Source organism: Pan troglodytes, chromosome 1 (assembly GCF_028858775.2).
Source record: "Pan troglodytes isolate AG18354 chromosome 1, NHGRI_mPanTro3-v2.0_pri, whole genome shotgun sequence".
NCBI classification, from domain to species: Eukaryota; Metazoa; Chordata; class Mammalia; order Primates; family Hominidae; genus Pan; species Pan troglodytes.
The window spans coordinates 106,423,114-106,443,906 of record NC_072398.2 but is presented as its reverse complement, the minus strand read 5'-3'; the positions used below and the strand labels follow the sequence as shown (position 1 = coordinate 106,443,906).

At 35.8% G+C, this 20,793-nt stretch overlaps 1 pseudogene; it reads right to left on the bottom strand.

The window, feature by feature from the left end:
* Positions 1-20,793, bottom strand: part of LOC134810532 (heterogeneous nuclear ribonucleoprotein A3-like) — a 51,666-nt pseudogene extending 30,873 nt beyond the window's left edge.

Sequence of the window (20,793 nt, the reverse complement as noted above, 5' to 3'; positions counted from 1 at the left end):
AGCATGTTAAAAATGAAAAAGAATACATCTTTTCCTTTGAACCTTATACCCTCCTGTTTTATAACTATTTATTTATAAAAGATATATTCAGAATAATAACATACTGGATTTACAATTAGATATGAAATAAAACTTTCTGTGGGAAATGTTAACAGAAAGCTGAAGGGAAATAAACTTATATTCTTGCCTTTTTGCTTCATCCCCAAAAGTAAAGTATTATAAATCTATTACCAAGCAGAAATCTCTCCTATTAATAACATGAGATAAGTTGATTCTTGGGACCACTATATAAATAACCATTTCATTTTCCCAAAAGTCAAATGATAATTTTTCACTCATACACTACCAGTGGCAACACTTTCTTTATCCTTTTCCCAGAGCTGAAAAAAATAATTACTGGAAGTATAAACATAAAAGCTGATGCCGAACAGAAAAAAAAAAAAGGCTTTGCTTGCTGAACTTTAATAAATCTTAAAGCAATTAAAAGCAGATTGTAAGGCCTAAGTAAACTTTCTTCATTCCAGGAAATCAAAAGAGGCATCAAAAAGTCCCCCAAGTCCGAAACTGCCCAGGATTCATTCATACACCTCCTTTCACAATTTTGAAAGTGATAATTATGGATGACCAAAATTACATGACATTTCTTTAGCATACTGCTTAAAGGTACAAACTACACAGCCAGACTGCCTGAATTCAAATTATTTCTATCACTTAATATTTCTGTGTCATTTTGTTACTTAATGTCCCTGTCTCTGTTTCCTGTAAATGAGGAATATTAATAGAATTTTGCTTACAGATGCTGTTATGAGAACTTAATTCTTCAATTATTATTAGAATTTGGCTCAAAACAAGTGCTATTACTCTTGTATTCCTAGATGTAGGTTTCTTCCTGTATGTGCAAGTGTGTTTATGTATGTATCTATCATATATATGCTTTAATTCAAAGCCTCAATTCTTCAAAAGGCTTATGGTCACAATTTCTAGAGACTATGTTATTCATTCAACAACTATTAAGTATCTACTACATTAAAGACACAGTAATAGTCAAGATTAAAATGAAAAGGGTCCTTCCCCATGAGGAGCTCACTGTCAGAATAGCACTGTCCTATAGAAATATGAGATCTACAAATGTGAGCCACATGTAGAATTTTAAATTTTCTAGTGGTTACATAAATGTAAAATAAAATAGGTGAAATTATTTTAATAATTTATTTAACCAAATATATTCATATTACATCATTGCAATGGGTAATCAATAATTAAAATTATTGACGACAAATTCATTCTTTTTTATATCTTTGAAATTCAGCATGTGTTTTACACTTACGGCATATCTCAATGCAGATGCTACCGGAAAAACTCTGATCTACCCAATTCTTCCCTTCTTCACCTACTGGCACATGACAAAAGCGGTGAGCTGTCCTGTCCAATACAGCATCCACTCATCACGTGTGGCTACTTACATTTAACTTATATTAAATAAAATTAAAACTTCAGTTCTTTGTGATCTAAGATAAGTTGTCATCTCTTTAAAATACCTTGTTATAAGATGTTTTGTGTAAGCCTCATGGTGACCACAATGCAAAAAACCTGTCATAGATTCACCAAAAATAAAAAGCAATGAATTAAAACATTCTACCAAAGAAAATAACCACAAAGGAAGACAGTAAAAAAGGAAGAGAGGAATTACAAAACAAGCAACAAAATGGTAGTACTAAGTCACTATATATTAATAATAACACTGAATGTAAATGAACTCAATTCTCCAATTAAAAGGCAAAGACTGGCTGAACAGATAAAGAAACAAGATTCAACTTTATGCCGCCTATAAGAAACTTAGCACCTATAAAGAAACACAAAGACAGAAAGTGGAAGGGTGGAAAAGATATTTCATACAACTGGAAACCAAAATAGAACAAGAATAGCTATACTTACATCAGATACAATAAACTACAAATCAAAGACTATAAAAAGAGACAAGGTCACTATATAATGAGAAAGGTCATTTTAGCAAGAGGATATAGCAATTATAAATATTTATATACAACAGTGGAGCTCTGACGTATATATGCAAACATTAATAGATCTAGAGGGAAAGATGGACTGCAATACAATAATAGGAGGGAGCCAGGTGTGATGGCTTATGCCTGCAATCTCAGCATGTTGGGAGGCCAGGACAGGAGGATTGCTTGAAGCCAGGAGTTCAAGACCAGCCTGGGCAACATAACAAGGCCCTGTCTCTACTTTAAAAATTTAAAAATTAGCCATATGTGGTGGCATGCACCTGTAATCCCAGCTACTTGGGAGGCTGAGGCAGGAGGATCACTCGAACCCAGGAGGTTGAAGCTGCAGAGAGCTATGACCATACCACTGTGCTCCAGCCTGAGTGACAGAGTGAAACACTGTCTCTAAAAAGAAAAAATAGTAGGGAACTTTAACACCCTACTCTCAGTAATAGATCATTCAGAGAGAAAACCAACAAAGAAACATCAGAGTTAAACTACACACTAGGTCTAACAGAACATTTCACCTAACACAAGCAGAATACATTCTTCTCATCAGCACATGGAACATTCTCCAGAAGAGACCATATCTTAGGCCACAAAACAACTCTGAACAAATTTAGAAAAGTAGAAATCATATCAAGTATCTTTTCTGACCACAATGTAATAAAACTAAAAATCAATAACAAGAGGAACCTCAGAAACTGCACAAACACATGGAAATTAAACAATATGCTCTGGAATGACCAAAGGATCAATGAAGAAATTAAGAAGAAAAAATTTTAAAATTTCTTGAAATAAATAAAATGGAAATACAACATAACAAAATGTATGGGATACAACAAAAGCAGTATTAAAAGGGAAGTTTATAGCAATAAACATCTATATCCAAAAAGTAGAAAGACTTCAAATAAACAACCTAATGATACATCTTAAGGGACTAGAAAAGCAAAAAGAAATCAAACCCAAAATTACTATAAGGAAACAAATAATAATGATTAGAGCAGAAATAAATGAAATTGAAACTTAAAAAACAATACAGAAGATCAATGAAACAAAAAGTTGGTTTTGTAAAAGATAAACAAAATTGACAAATCTTTAACTAGACTAAGAAAAAAAAGACCCAAATAAAATCAGAAATGAAAAGATGTAACAACTCAGACCACAGAAATAGAATCATTAGAGACTATTACAAACAACTATATGCCAACAAATTGAAAAACCTACAAGAAATGAGTAAATTCTTGCACATATAAAACCTACCAATATTGACCCATGAAGAAACAGAAAACCTCAACAAACCAATAACAAGTAACACAATTGAAGCTGTAATCAAAAGTCTTCCATCAAAGAAAAGTGTGGAACCTTATGGCTCTATTGATGATTCTACCAAACATTTAAGGACAAACAAATATCAATTCTACTCAAAAAATTGAACCAGAGGGAATATATCCAAACTCCTTTTATGAGGCCAGCATTACCCTGATACCAAAAACAGATAAGGACACAACAAAAAAAGAAGACTACAGGCCAATATCACTGATGAACATAGATGCAAAAATCCTCAACAAAATACTAGCAAACCAAATTCACCAACATATTAAAAAGATCATTCACCATGATTAAGTGGGATTCATCCCAGGGATGCAAAGATGGTTCAATGTATGCAAATCAATAAATGCGATAATTAACAGAACCAATACAAAAACCCTATGATTATTTCAACAGATAAAATAAGCATTTGATAAAATTCAACATCCCTTTATGATAAAATCCTCATCACAAAGGGTATAAAAGGAACATATCTCAAAATAATAAAGGCCATATATGACAAACTCCCAGTTAACACTGCACTCAAAGGGGAAATATTGAAGATCTTTCCTCTAAGATCTGAAACAAGACAAGGATATCCATTTTCACCACTTGTATACCACTTAATCTTGGAAGTCTTGGCCAAAGCAATTAGGCAAGAGAAATAAAGGACATACATTCAAGTTGGAAAAGAAGTCAAATTAGTCTTGTTTGCAGACAACATGATCTTATACTCAGAAAAACCTAAAGATTCCACCAAAAAAACTATTAGAACAGATAAACAAATTCAGTAAAATTGCAAAATACAAACTCAACATACAAAAATCAGTAGCCTTTATACACGCCAACAGCAAACAAAGTGAAAAAGAAATCAAGAAAGCAATCCCATCTACAATAGCTACAATGAATATAAAATCCTGGGAATCAACCAAAGAACTGAAAGATCTCTATGTTGAAAACTATGTAACACTGATGAAAGATACTGAAGAGGATGCCAAAAAAATTGAAAGATATTCCATGTTTATTGATTAGAAGAATTAATATTGTTACTATGTCCATACTACCCTAAGCAATCTATAGATTCAATGCTATTTCTAACAAAATACCAGTAACACTCTTCACAAAAATAGAAAAAAAAACTTAACATTTACATGGAATCACAAAAGACCCCAAATAGCCAAAGGAATGCTGGGCAAAAAGAATGAAGCTGGAAGGGTCACACTACCTGACTTCAAACTTTACTACAAAGCTATAGTAACCAAATCAGCATGGTACTGGTATAAAAACAGACACATAGACCAATGGAACAGAATAAAGAACACAGATATAAATACATGCATTTACAGCCAACTCATCTTCGACAAAGGTACCAAGAACATACAATGGGGAAAAGACAGTATTTTCAGTAGATGCTGCTGGGGAAACTGGATTAACCATATGCAGAAGAATGAAACTATACCACTATCTCTCACCAAACACAAAAATCAAAGCAAAATGGATAAAATACTTAAATCTAAGACCTCAAACAACTGAAGAAAAACTACTAGAAGAAAACACTGGGGAGATGCTCCAGGACACTGATCTGGGCCAAGATTTTCTGTGTAGGATGTCGAAAGCACAGGCCACACAGCAAAAATAGACAAATGGGATTATATCAAGCTAAAAGCTCTGGACAGCAAAGGAAACAACCACAAAGCAAAGAGACAACCCACAGAATGAGAGAAAATCTTTGCAAATTATCCATATGACAAGGGATTAATAATCAGAATATTTATGGAGCGCAAACAACACAACAGCAAAAAGCCAAAGAATCTGATTTAAAAATGGGCAAAAGATCTAAACAGACATTCCTGAAAATAAAACATACAAATGGCCAACAGGTAAGTGAGCAAATGCTCCTTGTTAGTAATCATCAGAAAAATGCAAATAAAAACCACAATGAGATACCATCTCACCCTAGTTAAAATGGCTTTTATCAAAAAGACAGACAATAACAATGCTGGTGAGGATGGAAACAAAGGGGAACCTTTATACATTGTTGGTGGGAATGTAAATAAGTACAATCACTACACAGAATAGTATAGAAGTTCCTGAAGAAATAAAAAATAGAACTACCATATGATCAAGCAATTCCACTACTGGGTATATATCCAAATGAACGTAAACCAATATATCAAAGATATATCCGCACTCTCATGTTTATTGCAGCACTATTTACAACTGCCAAGATATAAATCAACCTAAGTGCTCATTAACAGATGAATGGATAAAGACAATGTAGTATGTATACACAATGGAATAATGTTAAGCTACAAAAAAGAAGGAAATCCTGTCATTTGTAGCAATGTGGATGAAACGGGAGGTAATTATGTCAAGAAATAATCCAAGCAGTAAAAGAAAAATATTGCTTGTTCTCACTCATATGTGGGAGCCAAAAAAGTGGATCTCATAAAGATACAGTAGATTGGTGGTTAACAGAGGCCAGGAAGTATATGGGCAAGGAAGAGATGAAGAGGAGTTGATTAATAGGCACAAATATATGGTTTGATAGAAGAAATAAGACCTACTCTTTGATAGATCAGTAGGGTGACTATAACTTAATCTATTGTACATTTTGAAATAGCTAGCATAATTTGAATGTTTATAGCATAAAGAAAAGACAAATATTTAAGGTGATGAATATCCCAAGAACACTGATTTGATCTCTGTAAGTTAAAGGAATATATTTTCACATGTACCCCCCAAACTATGTACCTCTGTTATATATCCATAAAAGAGAAAAGGAGAGAGAAGAATTCTGCTCTATTCTATACAGTATTAATGTGAGAGTATTAATGTCAAGCCTTAATATGTTAATTTAAGGTACCAATATCTCCCTGATTGACATCCCCAATTCCAGGTACTCTACCAATTCCTCTCAATCCTCTAAAGTGGGTTAAAAGAAACTCTCACCAACTACCATCTCTCCCCCGCCTTCACAGCAAAATTTATTGTAAAATTTGCCTCTATTGCTTATCTCTACTTCCTCATTTTAATCCATCACAAACAGGCTTTCAGCCTCATCACTTCAATGAAACAGCTCTCCTAAAGGTCATCAAAAATCCCTATTCTTAAAAAAGTCAATGATCAAACTTCTCTGACCTTACTTTTTTAAAAATTACTCTTATCTTTTGATCCAATTGACTTCTCCCCACCTAAAACACTATTCTCCAAGTTATATCACAGGTTTCTACCTCACTGGTTGCACCCTCTCAGTATCTTTCTCCTAAATGAGATTTCTAAAATCTAGTGTGCCACAGGGCTCTATTCTTGGCCCTCTTCTCTTTCCAATTTATCCTCTCTTTCCTGGGTGATCTCATCTAGATCCAAAGCTTCAAATGGTTGATGACTCTCAGACTGAAACCTCTAGTCTAGACCTCTCTTCTGAGGTTTAGATTTCTGGAGACAACCACTACTCTACATCTCCAATGGGATATTTAATACACACTTCAAACTTATCCCTTGGTATTATCTGGGACCACTAGACTGGAGATGTGTTTTTTAAATTTGTTTCTGGGCAGTTCTATTTGTAAGGATTGATATTTCATGAATTTATTCTTTCTTAGAGGTATTCAAGAGCAAACAGAACTCTTACTTGTTTTTAAAACACACTCATTTTGTCTTGCAATTACCATATGGGTCCATTGGACTCTTTCATAAATCTAAGATATATTACAGGGCCTCAGTGATCTTATTTTTCCTATATCTTAAATCTTTCGGTAATCCATCATCCTGAAAATTATTTCATCATTATTTATCAGTTATTCCCAACTATATTTTTAAAAATCTAAAATTGTAAGAATAATAGAATTGCCTAAAACGATGCTGTACTACTATACCCTCCTTCAGTTTTCTTATTGCATTACTCAAAGTATTGCCTCATCTTTTGTTTTTCACCTTTTATTTTAGGTTTGGGGGTAGAAGTGAAGGTTTGTTACATAGGTAAACATGTGTCAAGGGGGTCTGTTGTACATATTATCTCATCACCCAGGTATTAAGCCCAGTTCCCAATAGTTATATTTTCTGCGCCTCTTGCTCCTTTCACCCTCCCCGTCAAGTAGCCCCCAGTGTCTGTTGTTTTCTTCGTTTGTAGGTTCTTATCATTTAGCTCCCACTTGTAAGTGTGAACATGCAGTATTTGGTTTTCTGTTCCTGCATTAGTTTGTTAAGGATAATAGCCTCCAGCTCCATCCATGTTCTCACAAAAGACATGATTTCGTTCTTTTATGGCTGCATAGTATTCCATGGTATTTAGGTGCCACATTTTCTTTATCCAATCTGTCACTGAGGGCATTTAGGTTGATTCCACATCTTTGCTATTGTGAATAGTGCTGCAATAAACATTCGCATGGATGTGTCTTTACAGTAGAATGATTTATATTGGTCTGGGTATATACCCAGTAATGGGATTGCTGGGTCAAATGGTAGTTCTGCTTTTAGGTCTCTGAGGAATCATCATACAGCTTTCCACAATGCTTGAACTAACTTACACTCCCACCAACAGTGTATAAGTGTTTCCTTTTCTCTGCAATCTCACCAGCATGTTATTTTTTGACTAATGATAACCATTCTGACTGGTATGAGATGGTATCTCACTGTGATTTTAATTTGCATTTCTCTAATGATCAGTGATATTAAGATTTTTTTCACATGCTTGTTGGCCTCATGTATGTCTTCTTTTGGGAAGTGTCTGTTCATGCCCTTTGCCCACTTTTTAAATGGGGTTGTTTTTCTCCCCTAAATTTACTTAAGTTCTTTATAGATGCTGAATATTAGACCTTTGTCAGATGCATAGTTTGTAAATATTTTCTCCCATTCTGTAGATTGGCTGTTTATTCTGTTGATAGTTTCTTTTGCTATGCAGAAGCTCTTAAGTTTAATTAGATCTCACTTGTCAATTTTTGCTTTTGTTGTGATTGCTTTTGGTGTCTTTGTCATAAAAATCTTTGCCGGTTCTATGTCCAGGATGGTATTGCCTTGGTTGTCTTCCAGGGTTTTTATAGTTTTGAATTTTACATTTAAGCCTTTGATCCATCTTGAGTTGATTTTTATATATGGTGCAAGGAAGGGATCCAGCTTCAATCTTCTGCATATGGCTAGCCAGTTATCCCAGCACCATTTATTGAATAGGGAGTCTTTTCCCCATTGCTTGTTTTTGTCAGCATTGTTGATGATCAGATGTGTGGCCTGATTTCTAGGCTCTCTCTTCTGTTCCATTGGTCTATGTGCCTGTTTTTGTACCTGTACCATGCTGTTTTGGTGACTGTAACCTTGTAGTATAGTTGGAAGTTGGGTAACATGATGCCTCTGGCACTTGTTCTTTTTGCTTAGGATTCCCTTGGCTATTCAGGCTCTTTTTTGGTTCTGTAAGGGTTTTAAACTAGTTTTTTCTAGTTCTGTGAATAATGCTGTTGGTAGTTTGATAGAAATAGCATTGAATCTGTACATTGCTTTAGGCAATATAGCCATTTTAATGATATGGGTTCTTCCTATCCATGAGCATGGAATGCTTTTCCATTTGTTTATGTCTTCTCTGATTTATTTGAGGAGTGTTTTGTAATTTTCATTGTAGAGATCTTTCACCTCCCTGGCTAGCTGTATTCCCAGGTATTGTATTCTTTTTGTGGCAACTGGGAATTCGATTGCCTTTCTGATTTAGCTCTCAGTTTGGCTGTTGTTGGTGTATAGGAATGCTAGTAAATTTTTGTACATTGACTTTGTATCCTGCAACTTTGCTGAAGCTGTGTATCAGCTGGAGGAGTTTTCAAGCTGAGCCTATGGGGTTTTCTTTTTTTTTTTTTCTTTGAGATGGAGTCTCGCTCTGTCACCCAGGCTGGAGTGCAGTGGCACAATCTCAGTTCGCTGCAAGCTCTGCCTCCTGGATTCATGCCATTCTCCTGCCTCAGCCTCCCAAGTAGCTGGGACTATAGGCGCCCACCACCACGCCCGGCTAATTTTTTGTATTTTTAGTAGAGATGGGGTTTCACCGTGTTAGCCAGGATGGTCTTGATCTCCTGACTTCATGATCCACCCACCTCGGCCTCCCAAAGTGCTGGAATTACAGGCATGAGCCACCGTGCCCAGCTGAGACTATTGGGTTTTCTAGATATACAATCATGTCATCTGCAAACAGAGAAGACTTCCTCTCTTCCTGTCTGGGTGCCCTTTCTTTCTTTCTCTTGCATGACTGCTCTGGTAAGGACTTCCAGTACTATGTTGAATTGAAGTGGTAAGACAGGACATCCTTGTCTCATGCCGGTTTTCAAGGGTAATGTTTCCAGCTTTTGCCCATTCAGTTCAATGTTGGCTGTGGGTTTGTCATAGATGGCTCTTATTATTTTGAGGTATGTTCCTTCAATACCTAGTTTATTGAGAGTTTTTTACATTAAGGGATGTTGAATTTTATTAAAAGTCTTTTCTGCATCTATTGAGATAATCATGTAGTTTTTGGTCTTTAGTTCTGTTTATGTGATGAATCACAATTACTGATTTGTGTATGTTGAACCAATCTTGCATCCCAGGGATGAAGCCTACTTGATCATGGTGGATTACCTTTTTTATGTGCTGTTGGATTCAGTTTGCAAGTATTCTGTTGAGGATTTGTACATCAATGTTCATCAAGGATACTGGCCTGAAGTTTTCTTTCTCTGTTGTGTCTCTGCCAGGTTTTGGTATCAAGATGATGCTGGCCTCATAGAATAAGTTGTGGAGGAGTCCTTTCTCTTCAGTTTTTTGGAATAGTTTCTGTAGGAATGGTGCCAGCTCTTGTTTGTACATCTGGTAGAATCTGGCTGTGAATCCATCAGGTCCCAGGCTTTTTTTGGTTGGTGGTATTGTCTCATCTTTTGAAAAGAAGGCTGGAAATCCCATCTTTGTATTTTTGAGGGTTTCAGTAAACACGGTTGAAAATTCAGAATATTTCATTTTCTACCCATAATGGCAAAGAGAAGAAAACTGACAAAGAAAGATATTTCACAGTTATTAGATGGTGAATGTAAAGAGGCAGGTAGTAGTGAAATCTCAGGTTATGAATCTTCAGATGATGATATCCTAGATAAATTTTCTGAAACTTAAGAAGGAATGAATGTACAATATGATTTTTAAGGACAAGAAGGAACTATGGTACTTTTAGCCAGACAGTCATTCAACAGGAAACTTCATTGTGCAATATGTTACAAGATCCTAGACCATCCCATTTAGTTAAAAGAATATGTGGTAGTATTCATTGATCTTTTTATGATGTTTATGAAGCTAAATTTACTTGATGAAGTTCATAGGTAGACAAATGCTGATGATAAGTATCTATATAAAAAGTGTGGAGAAAAAATAACTGATGTAGAAATAACAAATTTCATTAAATCGATCATTCTCATTAGTTGATAAATCTAAAAAACAAAAATACTTTTCAATTGAAAGTGTTTATCCTTTCTTCAACAAAATCTTAGCCATCAAAGTTTTCAAAAATGCTGCCTTTTGACAATAAAATGCAAAAACCAGAAGTAATGATAAACCCAGAACATATTAAGAGATTCATTTTAAATCTGGAAATCAGTATTTATATAATGTATATGTTACAGGTTTGTATATAGCAATTGATGATTATATTCAAAGGACTTTTTCTCATTTTGAATATGTATGTGTCTTCAAAACCAGGAACTTACAGGATAAAAAAATTGGGTTTGCTATGGTTAAATTCTTATTAAAGTTTCTAATAAGGTTGTTTTTCATTATTCCTGTATGTTTATTTATGTTAATTATTTATAAAATAACTTAGAAAATGAACAGGCAAAGTGGCTCACACCTGTAATATCTGCACTTTGGGAGGCCAAGGCAGGAAGTTCACTTGAGCCCAGGAGTTCAAGGCTGCAGTGAGCTATAATTGTGCCACTGCATTCCAGCCTAGGCAACATAGTAAGACCTCGTATCCACAAAACAATAAAAAAATTTAAAACTAGCTGGGTGCAGTGGCACACTCCTGTAGTCCTAGCTGCTACCTGGGAGCCTGGGGTGGAAGGATTACTTGAGCCCAAGAGTTCAAGGCTGCAGTGAGCTATGATCATGCCACTGCATTCCAGTCTGGGCAACAGAGTGAGATACTATCTCCAAAAAAATATAAAAGTAAAAACCATAAAAATTGAAAGTAAACAGGGTATAATGGATTCAGATGGCAAATGATAATAATGACTTCCGGGGGATACTGAGAGTTAACACAGCCAAAACAGAGAAAATGCTCTCAACTCATAGCTTCACTTCCAATCTCAAGAGTTGCCCATTTCAGCAAACAGCATTCATTATACACTTTATTATTCAGATCAAAAAATTAGGGCCATCCTTGACTCTTTCTTTCATACCACTCCAATCCATCAGTCAAATTCTACTTGCTGCCCTGAATCTCCATTGCACCCACCTGGACCCAAGCCACCAGCACAAGCAACGATGTCCTACCTGGTCTTTCTACTTCCACTTTTGTTTTCTTCTTGTCTGTTTTCCACACAGATCATAAACATCTCACTTTGAAAAACAAACAAACAAACAATCTAAAGGTTTTCCATCACATTTCCAAAAATCCAAACTCCTTCTTATGGCCCACAAGTTCCTAAGTGACCTGGTTTTTGGCAACTTCTCCAGCATTACCTCTTCTTACTCTCCCACTTAGTTCACTGTTCTTCAGCCACATTGGCCTCCTTTCTGTCCCTGAATTTATTGTCACCACATAGTTCTTTATGCTGGGAAATGCTCTTAGAACAGGTGCCCTCATGGCTTCCTCTTCCTCATCCTTCATGACTCAATTCAAATGTCACCTTTTCAGCAAAGACTTCTTTGACTCCATCTAAAAAGCTCTTGCCATACAGTATGCCATTCATAATTGGTCAATACCTATTTTATCTTCTCTATATTTATCAGTATTATCTTATTTATAATTAAATTTATCTTATTTATACACAGCTTATTATCTATCTATCCCCTCTGCAATGTAATCCTCTTAAGAACAGAAAATATCTTCTTCACCACTGCAATCCTACCACCAAGAACAGGAACTAGCACTTAAAAGGTACTCAAATATCGGTCATTTAATTGACAAAATCTATGAAAATTACCATATAGTCCTTGCTGAGGACAAGATGAGAAATGTACGGGGCAGCACATGACCTCCATTCTCCAACTTAATTCAGTATTTCTTACCGAATAAGACATAGAAATGTCTGCTTATCAACCTGTTACTGTCGTATAATCTCAAACGCAAATTGACTTTCAGATTAATTGTAAGGGTCAAATGGGAAATTGTAGATTTGTAAAAAAGAGATAATGATGGCTCTGCCCTCCTCCAAATTCCTTTCCTGAAAGAAAAGTCTGTTTACAAATATCAAGCAAATGAAAACCTGCCAAATTTTGATCTCTTTCAACAACCATGTTGGTTTAATTCCATTGAAAAAAAGAAATATGACTCAGAACAATATAGGAGCCAGTCAGGCTCCTTCTCTTCCCCTGACTCATGACTGCATACTAGCGAGCCAACTTTAAGCAAACACAACCTAGTAAAACACAAAGGAGCTTGGAAAGCCTTTGCATGAATCAGCTCAAAAACATGTGTATCCAACCCAACTCTCATATTAATTCATACCTATTCTTACTAATTCCAAAAGTTTTTAATTTTCTCTTTGGTTTCTAGGTATAACCAATCTGCCTGCAAATAAATGGGAGCTGTATCTCCTTTTTTCCAAAAGCCCTGCTTCTAATTTCTGTTATGTTTTATTGCATTGTCTAGAACTTGGAAAAAAAAAAAAGGCTGTATCCGCAAGCCTCTTTATTTTATCCTATTTTCACAGAAATGACTCTATCATTTCATTATATAGCAAGATACTGGGATATTGGTTTGGATAGAAATTCTTCTTTGTTTTTCTTTAACTGAAGAAGTCTTCATCCAAACCATTAAATACTTTATAAAGAATGAATATTGAGTTTTATCAAACTCTTTTGTGGCATTAAGATCACCATGTGGTTTTTCATTTTTAATCTAATATTCACCTACTTTTTAAATTCAATGTATAACTTATGTTATGAAATGTTCTTTTAATATCCTGCTGAATCTGCTTTGCTAGAATTTTATATTGACTTTTCCCATCCATATTCATGACTGAACTAGGTCTGTATTACTACTTTTTGGTACTTTATCAAATTTGAGATTGAAATAAAATGAACTGGATAGCTTTCCATATGTATATGGGTATGTTACAAAACAGTGGATATAGAAAATTATTTCCTAGAAAGCTTACAAGAATGTGTCTGTGAAACCACTTAGGTTGTTTTTTATGTTTGAGAGGGAGAGAGAGAGAGAGGATGGGTTTCTAAATCTCACTATTAAAGAAAAAATGGGGCTGGGCGTGGTGGCTCACGCCTGTAATCCCAGCACTTTGGGAGGCTGAGTTGGGCGGATCACGAGGTCAGGAGATCAAGAACATCCTGGTTAACATGGTGAAATCCTGTCTCTACTAAAAATACAAAAAAAAAAAAAAAAAAAAATTAGCCGGGCGTGGTGGCAGGCGCCTGTAGTCGCAGCTACTCGGGAGGCTGAGGCAGGAGAATGGCGTGAACCCGGGAGGCAGAGCTTGCAATGAGCCGAGATCGTGCCACTGCACTCCAGCCTGGGCGACAGTGCAAGACTCCATCTCCAAAAAAAAAAAAAAAAAAAAAGAGAGAGAGAAAAGAAAAAACGGAAAAGGTTATTTGACTATGCAAGTCCTTATTTAATCAGAAAATACTGAGTACCTCTCTCTGTGCTAGGCAAGAATAAGCAAAACAGCCATCAATTCTACCATCAAAGAAATTATGATATACTTGGGGAGAAAGAGACATAAATACACAGAAATAATTGTTAACAGTGTTAAGTATGAAAACAAAGTATAAGGAGCTATGAGAGCAGATGGCACAGGGACCCAAACCTAGTCTGTGAAGAGTAAGGTTCAGTTTCCCCATGACATGAAACTTGAGTAGAAATCTAAGGATTAATAGAAATTAAGTGTTCAAAACACACAAAACAAACAGGACGTGCAAAGGTCCTGGTGCAAAAGAGAACAGTATTAGATGAACAGAAAGAAGATCAATATGGCCAGAGTGCAGGAGCCCAGGGGAAAAGAATGCAAGGCCTGGATGGCAAGAAACAGGTCAGATCAGGGAGGACTGGAAGACAAGTTGAAAGTATCTATCTTTATCTTGAGAACAATGGGAAGCTATTTAGGGGAATTTCAAGCAGAAGAATGACATAATCACAGTCTTCTATTTCTCTAGCTGATTTTTATATCTGCTAGGAAATTTTAGATTTCATCAAGATTTCCAAATATCTTACCGCACAACTCTGTATAGCAGTCTCTCACACTATTTAGGATCTCTTCCTGATCCTCTTTTTAACTTTTTAAACGATTTCTCCCATTCTTTTTCTTTTCCAATTAGATTTGCTGTAGGTACTCATATATTATTGGGATTTTTCAGAAAGTCCACTCTCGAATTTATCCTACTGTATTTCTATGTCATTTTTATTATTTCCTTCCTCCAGCTTATTTTTTTATTTCCACCCTGACCCACTATTTATCTTTTAATGAACAAGAGGTAACGCCCAGAACTATGACATCTATTCTGGACCACACATTAATTTTTCACGTATGCCTTCTCTGGTTCTACTTCTTGTTTATTCTCTACCTAATCTCCAATACTACGTACTTCAGATTCATGTTTCTGGCTATATTTTCAACAATAATATCACTATTTCCCTTTTTCAAGGTTGATAAGGATGATGATGACTATCATTTACTGAGCATTTACTATACACCAGGCACTGTTGTAAGAACTTCACATGAATCCATTTAATTCTCATTGAAATTCTGTGTAATACAAGAACAGAAAACCAAATACCGCATGTTCTCACTCATAAGTGGGAGTTGAACAATGAGAACACATAGACACAGGGAGGGGAACATCATACACCGGGGCCTGTCGAGGGATGGGGGGCTAGGGGAGGGATAGCATTAGGAGAAATACCTAATGTAGAGATGGGTTGATGGGTGCAGCAAACCACCATGACATGTATATACCTATGTAACAAACCTGCACATTCTGCACATGTATCCCAGAACTTAAAGTATAATAAAATAAATAAATAAATAAAAGAAATTCTGTGTAATAGATACTAATCCCTATTTTATAATGAGGTAACTGAGACAAGAGAGGTAAGGTAACTTGCCCGAGGTCACACAGCTACTAAGTGAAATTAAAATGTACGGACAGGTCATACTTGTTAGCTTGACTCCAGAGAGTAAGCTGCACTGCCTCTTATGGGTAAAAAGTAGTTACCCTTTCTTCTCTTGAACTGAATCAGGCTAAAGACTGAGCTAAGCTACCCCTAAAGGAGGAAGACCCTGAAAACTAATTTAAAACAAGCAAAATATGCATCCCAAATAATAATTATCAACCAAATGTCTTTTTCAGTTTTGTTATTTATAATTCTATTTGAATTTCATCTACATAAATGGCTTGCATAATTCCTGTTCTTACTCATTTAGTGGCATACTGTTAACCTAATAGAAGATCAGTTTTGGTAACTCTTCTAGAGATATCTGAGGTATATGCTCTGTTTTTTGAGAATAATGTTTAATATAGAAAAGGGTCGGCATAATTATATTATTTCCTATGCACCATTTCTTATCTACTTGCTATATTATGGACATAGAGTGGCGTGCTAATACTTCCCACAAGGGGAAGCAGTAGATAGCATGATGGTTAAGTGCACCAGTTCTGAAATCAGATTGCTTGTTGCTCTCTTCTCATACTAATGTGTATATTTAGCTCCTTAACAACTCACTTCACCAAGTATTATTGTTTAAAGTCTTAGCCATAAAGGCCTATCATAGCTAATTATCCCTAAAGAAGAATACAGGCATCAGCCAAATCAAACAGAGCAGAAACTCCCCAAATGGGCTATCTCCACTATGTAAGGGCTAGCTCTACATTTCCTGTTTAAAACATGCAGCTGCCCACAGGCAAGCTAAATCAAACAGACTACTCCAATAGCAGTATGTCTTCACATTCTGTTTTACCAAGTTATGTTCATTCTCACTGCTTTTATGCCAATTTGTGATTATGTAATTTAATATTTAATTAAATGTTATGAAATATGAGTACAAAAAGGGTGTTTCTATGAAAACAGATAAATGTTTTGGGAAAACACTGAAAGCTTTGGAAAGGTAAATCTCAAAATGTTAGAAAAGAAAAATTGTTACAAAAAATATAAAAATCGAGTAGGATTCCATACTCAGTTTGCTAAGCTCTTGTTCTACTTTATGGAAATTTGAATTGGAAACAGGAGACAAGCATTATATGTTGTTGATGCAAGAAAGATGATAGCAGTCTCCAGTCAGTATATGCTTTAAGTTAAAAATCAAATGCTCATGAAAATTTATATCAATTTATGTAATTCCCTACCTTAATTGTCATTTTCAATTAATCAACCATTGGCTCCACTTGTATCCTATACATACAAGAGAACACTAGGTGGCATTCAGGCTAGGCTGAGCTGGTCTGCTTTCCCATGAAGAACCTGTAACATATACGCTTATATACTTAAAAAGTATATCATGCAACTGCTTACTTATAAGGGTCTGACTTTTGCGTGCACAGTGGAATGTATCAATTTGCTGGTCAACTTATTAATTCCACTCTTGCTTGTTGATGGATAATCAAAGTAAGATTTCCTGCTATATTGCTTTGGGGATGGTGAAGGAAGAAAAAACCTCTTTATTTCTTTGAGTAAAATTTCTTCACTGAGTCTTTCTAATCTTGGGTTTTCCTTTGTCATGTATGCCTTGTTTCTCCCTCATCCTACTTTAATCTCCTTACTTTTTGGCCTGTGCCACTTTGCTGAATGGGCAAATCACCCTAGAGGTTATTTAATCCTATTCAGGTCAACAGAGAAAAAAGTATACAAAACAACAACTGCATTTGTGGGTTTTTTTCCCACTATAAAATATTTTAAAGTAGTTGCTTCTAAGAGGCTGTCATAAATCAACCTTTATTGTCAGTGCAAACTCACAGTACTGCATTCCCATCGTAACTTTCCTCAATAGATTATGAAAAGATATCAAATAAAAATTAAAATTTAAGGGAACAATGAGGCTTCAGTGTGTGTGTGTGTGTGTGTGTGTGTGTTTGTATGTCTACGCACATAAGTTAATCCAACAAAATTAACACACAAATACTTGGCTAAATCTGATGTCCTAATGGAATAGTTACAGTGAAGTCCCATAGAGAGATCATCAATCTTTAGAACATAATTCAGACTAAAATTCTGCAATGAAGCAGCTTTCGGATCAAAACTCCAAAAATAAATGAATGCCAAATGACTTCACTGAACCTTAATCCTAAACAGAAGACCTTATGGCTACTACATACCTTGACTTACTAAAAATTACTTCCCCTTCCTGAAAGGGGAAATTGGGTGACATAAGCAAGGTCCTTTCTTTGCAGGAAAAAAACAAAAAGGAATCAACAGTTTGCCCTGCTTCTGCTCAGGAAAGAAAGCTATTGTGATCTCTTGTTCTTTACTAAGCAAAGAATATCACTCCAGAGCAAAAAGTGGTCATTTCAGCATGTCTGTAAGCAGCACTTATAATGGAATGCTTCAGAATCCCTTTTGAGAGCTAAGGAAGTAATTGTGAAGAAACATTTATTATCCATCCACCCTCATTTACCTAACCAGTTGGGTGATTGCCAATGGAAGGTGGGTAGACAGGAGAAAAAAAGTAATGTGTACAGACACACTGCCATAGCAATTAACATCACATTTATTTCTACTACATGTTTACCTTTTCTAGAAAACATGTACAAAAATAGAAAAGACAATGTTGCAGAATAAAAACCACTGCACAGATGAAATTGTTAATAGTTGGGATTATTTTCTCTTCTTAATGCCGTGTTCCCCAGGGAAATATACATATAGTTGCTTGACCATACTACCCATTTCCACCTCCAAAAAAAAAATTCCCTCCTTAATTGATGTCTATTTCCTTATAAGGAACAAAAGTCTCAAAAATAACATTGTTCCAGCAATGATCTTCCTTAGGACATTTTCGAGAACACTTGGCATCAAAAAGTCAGTCTTACGGTGTACCATAAATGAGAAGGGTGATAAAACTGCATATGTAGGGAGTTTTAAAATATATAATATTGTGTACAATTTTAAAGATTTATAAATCTGCACAGTTTTGATTATTTTCTTTAACATATATAAATTATTAAAACAAATCCAAGATGATGAAGAGTATCTGAAGAAACCAGAGAAGAAAAATAGTCAACTATCTATATACTCTCAAAGCTGTTTACGATGAGATCAATTTTACAGGTTAAAGCCTGTAATAAGCCTTATAGAAAGTTTATCAGTCCATTCTTCAGGCTAACATAATCCTGATAACAAACGGAGCTTCCTCTAATACACATGATGGACCAATTTCATTTATGCAGATATACTGAAAAATTTTTTTTTTGAAAAGTTAAAAATTCCTCAATTTTTCATTCCTGGTACCACTACCACAATTTACAGGGCAATATACTTGATGTAATGAAAAGAAAAAGAAAAAGACAAGGCTACAACAGACAAAAGACCTCAGGAATGTACATCTAATTGACACTACATTGCATTAATCAATAACTGCACTTTTTGCAAACTGTGGCTACGACAGTCCTGAACAAGAAGGGTTTCCTGTTTAAGCTGCAATAACTTTTCTGACTATGGATCATCGTTCCTTCTGCGGCAGATTTTTACAGTTCCTCTAATGCATTTGGGAGGACTGTCTCAAAGTAAGCTGCAGTTTTCCTGACAACTCCTCTCTCTCTCCCCTACTAAGAACTGTAGCCCTTTTCTGCTGTTTTTCGAACCTTCTGCTACCATATCCACCACTTCCACCACCAGATCCATAACCACCACCATAGGGACTGCCCGAGCTTCTTCCACCAGAACTGTCCCCGTTCATGGGTCCATAATTTGATTGCTGTTGTCCACTATAATTTCCAAAATCATTATAGTTCCCACCACCACCATAGTTACCACCACCAAAATTTCCTCCTTCATTGTAACCATCGTATCTTCCACCATCTCCACCATATCCACCACCTTGGTTTCCATATCCTGGTCCACCACCACCATAGCCCCCTCTACTACTATAACCAGGACCACCGCCATAGTTGCCACCATCACCTCCAAATCCATTATATCCACCAGCACCTCCTCCATAACTACCTCTGCTGCCACCACCTCCACCACCATAGCTCCTCCACCACCTCCAAAGTTTCCTCCGCGACCCATAAAATTGCCAGATCCACCTCCACGACCTCTCTGTGATCCAGCAGACTGCATCTCTTGTTTAGAAAGGGCCTTTTTCACTTCACAATTATGCCCATTAATAGTGTGGTATTTCTGAACAACAATTTTATCAACTGTATCATGCTCATCAAAAGTTACAAAAGCAAATCCTCTCTTTTTCCCACTCTGCCTGTCTTCCATAACTTCTATGGTTTCAATCTTGCCATACTTTTCAAAGAAGTCTCTCAAATTATATTCTTCTGTATCTTCTTTAATACCACCAACAAAAATTTTCTTCACTGTCAGATGGGCACCAGGCTTTACAGAATCCTCTCTAGAAACAGCTCTCTTTGGTTCCACTACACGCCCATCAACCTTGTGTGGTCAAGCACACATTGCTGCATCCACCTCTTCAACACAAGAATAAGTCACAAAACCAAAGCCCCTGGAACGTTTTGTTTGGGGGTCTCTCATTACCACACAATCTGTGAGTGTGCCCCATTTCTCAAAATGTTCTCTTAAACTATCATCTGTAGTTTCAAAGCTCAGACCACCAATAAACAGTTTTCTCAACTTCTCTGGTTCCTTTGGATCATGGCCCTCCATTTTGAGACCAGACTCGCCTCTTCCAACTCGAGTTCAATATTGATATACTGAAAAATTTTTTAATCAGCAAACTGAATGTTGATAATAAACTCAATCTATTGGGAAAAAAATGCACTTGCAGATAATTTATCCAGAATCTCCAGGATCTACTCTGTTCTGGATGGATGTCGTCTCCAACGGTCTGGAAATTTTAACCCCCAAATGTTAAAATGATGAAAAAATATAGATCCAGCCCCAAATCTTCTAAGTGAATTCATTTGTTTTTTCTTAATATTACATGATTTAAGGATTGAAGCCTCTCTCTCTCTGTCACACACACACACACACACCATAAAAGTAATGCAACACTTATAAAGGATTTATTTGCTGCCTCAAAGTAAGACTAAATGAGGAAATTCACCACTCATGCATTATCTGCTATTCCACTATGACGTCATTCTCATCATCAATTACGATCAGCAACTTATCTATTTTGCTTAGACTAGGCAT